The sequence below is a fragment of the Phyllostomus hastatus genome, unplaced genomic scaffold, assembly GCF_019186645.2.
Source record: "Phyllostomus hastatus isolate PE091 unplaced genomic scaffold, TTU_PhHast_1.1 phas_scaffold_55, whole genome shotgun sequence".
In the NCBI taxonomy this organism is placed as follows: Eukaryota; Metazoa; Chordata; class Mammalia; order Chiroptera; family Phyllostomidae; genus Phyllostomus; species Phyllostomus hastatus.
This window is the reverse complement of record NW_025334035.1, coordinates 12,937,411-12,942,956: the sequence shown is the minus strand read 5'-3', so window position 1 is coordinate 12,942,956 and position 5,546 is coordinate 12,937,411. Positions and strand designations below refer to the sequence as shown.

Genomic DNA, 5,546 nt, shown 5'->3' with positions numbered 1-5,546 from the left:
AGTGATTTATCTTTCTTAATTGATTTTTACTTAAGAGCTCATTTATTCATTTATTTAATAGTGTTAACCCTGAGAATAAAGGAACCTAATGAGAAGGGCTCCCATAGACCTGAGCTCAAATTTATGAACAGAGGCTAGCAGCTGTTGCTACACAGGGGCCTCTTACCCAAGCTCATTTTAGGCCTGCACTGAACTGCCTGCATTATAGTCCTGTCCTCTGAGCCATCCCTTAAAATAGGGGTGTCAAACTCATTTTCACTGGGGGCTACATCAGCCTCACGGTCGATTTCAAAGAGCCAACTGTAATTTTAGGATTGTATAAATGTATGGTAACTACTCCTTAACTAGGGGCAAGGAGCTTGGCACTGCCACTGGGTAGAAACAAGGTGCTGCCCTCTTAAAACAAGGGGGAGGGCTGGATTCTGCCCAGGTGCCTTGTGTTTGCCACCTGTGCCTTAAAAAGAAGTTCCTGGAATGATATTGCAACCAATATGACTGAGATTTCCCCCATCCAATCAGAGATGTGCAGCTATTTCATTATTAGTATTTTCACCAACAGATTAGAGCAATTCCATTCTGACCAATCAGGACAGTGCTTTTTGGACCAATCAAACAGAATTTGGAGTCCTCATTTGCATGAGGACAGAAAGACCAATCACATCCCGTAAGTGGGGACTTTTCTTTACACAGGTCAGCTTCCCTTTGGGTCAGAAAACTCCTAAGGGCTGACTCTTAGTCCTGTTCTTTCAAGATTGAAACAGTATTGAACTATCTCACAGTAACACTGTATCACAACTTTTGCACTGAATAATGTTTCCTTCTTCACAGCACACCAAACTGGGGATTCCGGTTGAATTGGTACCAAAGGCCATCAGTTGACAATAGTTTTATCTCTTAATTAATAAAAAGGAAACTGTGCTGTCAAAGGCAGGAACTTAAAGCCTCCCATGAGGTCTGCCACGCACCATTCAAAATCATGCTGGGGCCCTGACCTAGCGTGGCTCAGTTGGTGAGAAGTGTTCAGCAAAGAGAAGATCTCCCGTTGGATTCCTAGTCAGGGCACATGCCTGGGTGGCCCCCGGTCCCTCGTTGGGGCCTGTGGGAGAGGCAACCAATGGATGTTTCTCTCACACAGATGTTTCTCTTCCTCTTTCTCTGTCCCTCCACCGTCTCTAAAAATAAATGATTAAAATCTTTAAAAAAATAAAGTTATGCTAAGGAAAAATATTAATTAATTCATGGGACAACGTAACAAGAGATAAAATTAACATGTACAATATAATCTCATCTCAGTCATGTACCCCAAATGACGGGATGTGAGTGCTGGACCCACAAGTACCTGCACTTTGACAAATTCATGGGTATTTTTCCACGTGCGTGCTATTCGTCAACTGAAGATTCAAAAATATATTTGGGATACATAAGTAGCCAGCAAAAATCTGCAAAAAACCCACATAGCATATCAAAATATTAGCACTGGGATTTTCAATGACTAATTTTCTTTCAGACATTACTTTCTGCAAAGAAAATGTTTACTTTTACAGTTTAAAAATAATAAAATTACTGAGTTTTCAAAGCTTGTTCCTGAAATCCTGTTTTCGGGCTTGGGAGTTACCCAATTCCTTTTACTTTCCTTCTTAGGGAAGGCCTGGAGAAAGGAGCTCCAGACCCAGCGTGCTCTTGGCCACCTCACCCAATGTTCTTCGACCCTCCCAGCAGTGACCCCGAAATTATGAGCTGGGGGCGGGAGACCCGGCAAGTTACGCCCCACGAAACTCGGGGATCCCTCCAGACCCGCACAAGCTCCTCTCATTTCTCCGTGGCAGTCAGCCAGGCCCCGGTGCCCTCGGCCCCGCCCCCACCGCTCCCGCCCGTGTAGCTTCCCCCCCCACACCCGCCTCCACCGTCCCTTCCACAACCTCTCAAGTCGTCTCCACGTGTGTGGCTCAGACGCGGAGGGACAGGATCCGAGTCTCCGTCGGCCGTGGCTCCGCTTTGGCGCTGCACTCAGGCTCGGATGCCCCAGAAGCGTCCCTTTCCCAAATCCCGAGAAACTACGTTGGAACTTCTTTCACTTGTGTACTGGAATTCAAGAAAAACTACACGCTTCATCAGATCTGTTAGGCGCGACGCCGCCGCAGGCACAGTGAGGCCTTTAATAATGCAGAGTCATCTGCTTGCCGGGACCTCGTGGCGCAATGGTAGCGCGTCTGACTCCAGATCAGAAGGTTGCGTGTTCAAGTCACGTCGGGGTCACGTCAGGCTCTCTTTTTCGAGTAAAAGCTGCAAATGAAAAATTTGGCTTCAAGAAGTATGTGTCGTCTTTCCAACTGTACCAAAAACCCCGCTTTTTCTTTCATCGCGAATATAGGGTTCATCAACTTGCAACTGCGGAGAGGAAGACGTTCCTTCTGACGACGGACACAAGGCGCTGAGCCAAGCCTCAGGGTGACCCGGAGACAGCTTGGGCTGACACAGCGTGGTCCAGGCGGGCCCCTACCCACCTCCGCTGGTTCCCGACTTCCCGGAGTGGCCCTGGAGGATGCCCTTTCCCCCGCCCCGCCCCTCTCGCCTCCTTAAAGCCACGCCCACTTCCACCTTGTGGATAATTTCTTTCGCCCCTGGAAAAGTCCAGAAGTGGATCTTCAGTACCAGGAAGGACCCGTGCCTTTTGCGTGCCTCCTTCTTGCTTGTTTGTTTGTCTTTTTTCTTTCTGCCCCAGACATTCCTTCTGGTGGTCATTCTCTCACCACCTGGATTGTCTCCAACTCTCAGAAGCTTTATGGATGTAGGTATGTCCATAAAGCTTGGGTACACGTCAACATTTGTGAATAGTTTTAAAAAATAAAAAGCTCTGTTCACCAGCAGACGAGTATAGGAAAAAAAGCAAGTTGCATAAAATATTGAAAACAAAAAATGTAAACACATGCTATGAATGGGAATTATGCACACCAACTCTGGAATACAGGTTACCTCCGGGAAGGAGGAAGAAGAGGTACAGAAAATTTCTAACTTTTTTAAATGAACATTTTCAAAATGTTAATATTTATTAAATCTGGTTAGAGAGTTCATGGAATCTAATGTTTTGAAACATGGGTTTCAGGTTGAAATTAACTCTCCATGAATAGTTCAAAACCTCCAAGTCAAGAATTTAATTTATAATTTCGGAGGTTAGTAGGATCCATGCCATGCTGGCAGAACTACAGTTAAATTCTCTCTGAAAGAAACACATTCTCAAAAGAGGTCTTCTAGTTTTTACACATGTAAAGTCCCGATCAAAATTTGCTCATAATATATTTTATTTTTTTAAAGAATTTATTTATTTATTTTTAGAGACAGAAGAAGGGAAGAAGGAAGGGAGAGAAACATTGATGTGTGATTGCCTCTGGCACATCCCCTACTGGAGACCTGGCAGGTAACACAGGCATGTGCCCTCACTGGGAATAGAACTGGCGACCCTTTGGTTCACTGGCGGGTGCTCAGTCCACTGAGCTACACCAGCCAGGGCTCATAATATATTTTAAAAGAAAATAAATTGTTAGAGAAGACCTTGTGAATCAGAACAAGCACTGGATCCACAGACTTCAGATATAGAGATTATCAGTTACAGAATGCATAATTATCCATTTAGTCTTTCAAAAATAAGAGAGGACTGAAAAATGACCACAGAACAAGAGACAATAAAAATAACCAAGTGTGTTTTAAATAACTAAAAAAATTATTTCTAAAAATGAAAGATTTAATGTTTGAAATTAGAAAAACAACATTTATATTAAACAGCAGGTAAGACAGAGCTAAAAAAAAGAATTAATGAAATGGAGTATTTTGGTTGTTACAAATATGACCACAAATTCTTGACACTCCTTTTAAAAGGTGATGCCTAATTCTCCTTCCCTTCTGCACTTAATGTCATGAGTCTAGCAAAAAGAAAAAAGCATAAGTGGGTAGTCAAACCTGAGACCTGTAACTTCTTTAATGAAGGGTTTTTTCAAGCAAGCCCTGTCCATTATACTGATGCATCTAGGCTGGAACGCCTTCCAAAATACCCCTCCAAGGAGTAACTATCCTCAAAAGAACACATAATCTTTTTTTTCTGAAACATTTTATTCATTTATTTTTAGAGAAAGGGAAAGGGAGAGAAAAAAACATCAATGTGTGGTTGCCTCTCGTGTACCCCCAACTGGAGACCCAGCCTGCAACCCAGGCATGTGCCCTGACTGGGAATCAAACCAATGACCCTTTGGTTCACAAGCCAGTGCTCAACCCACAGAGCCACACCAGCCAGGGTGAGAACACATCATCTTTTTTAAAAATATATTTTATTGATTATGCTATTACAGCTGTCTTATTTTCCCCCCTTCACTACCCTCCACCCTGCACACCCCCTTCCACCCACATTCCCCACCTTTAGTTCATGTCCATGGGTTGTACATATAAGTTCTTCAGCTTCTACATTTCCTATACTATTCTTACCCTTAACTATCCTGTTAGTCACCTTACTTTCTCCCACCTTTATGTAATCTTTAGGTTTCTTCCTTACTTTTTAATATATAAAAGTAACTGCAAAACTGTTATTCTCTGAAACATCAGATCTTGCTCCCCTACTTGTGTCATCAGTTTGGCTTAAATAAATTCCCATAAAAATTTTCTACAGGTTTGGATGTTTCTTACTTTTGATAGGGGTTTAAGATTTGGGAAAATTTAACTTAAGGTAAATAGTCATAAATCTAGCAAATAATGTGTATGTTAAGTTTTTGTTTCAGCAACTACAGATAAGGCCCATCCTGGCACCTAAATTTTAAGCAGTTGACCTCCTGGGGCACTGACTGGGGATTACCTCACCTGGAGACTTCTGTACCAGGAAGGAGCAAGCGACTACCCTTCCCCCTTGGAGGCAACTGTTGAATTTCAAAGGCTTTCGCTGACACCTTGTTTGCCCTCCCCCAACCCCCTTATAAAAGATCTGGCTGGGAAAGAAAGAGCAAGATGGTTTGTTAGGGTATGAACCCGCCATCTTCTCGGATCGCCGGCCATCTGAATAAAGTGCCTATAAAAGATTCAATCACTGTCATTGCTTATTGGATTTGGTAGTGACAGGCAGCCCGAACCCCGGTGTCTTTTCCGGTTACACTTTGACAATAGTACAAAGTACATGTGTGGGGGGGAAAAAAAAGCTAGTCCTGCGTTCTTAGCCCTTGGATTAGCTCAGGACGGTAATCTTTCAGCTATCTGGTGGTCTGGATAAGGAAACATTCTTTCTTATGCAAGACAGGTGGCTACCTTTAAGAGATAGATACATCTCCAGTGTGTGATCATTCTTTCTTAAATCCTTCAAAGGTTTAACTGTGGCATTTGGGTGAATCCAGGCACTGGTGCACAACTGAAAGTTCAAAAGTTTAAGTTTGCAGGCTAAATTAAAATAAGAATAGAGTTGTTTGCTCATTGCCTCAGCCTGCTTGATTCTTAACAATTTAGCAGCTTGACTATAGTGACCCCATTTTATTTCTTTACTCTTTTCCTCCCTGGATTGTTACTGAAGAAAAGCA

At 43.0% G+C, this 5,546-nt stretch overlaps 1 non-coding gene across 1 annotated transcript; it reads left to right on the top strand.

The window, feature by feature from the left end:
• Positions 1-2,184: 2,184 nt before the first annotated feature.
• Positions 2,185-2,256, top strand: TRNAW-CCA. The gene has a single exon. It is a non-coding gene; the product is annotated as a tRNA-Trp (tRNA).
• The last annotated feature ends 3,290 nt before the right edge of the window (positions 2,257-5,546 follow it).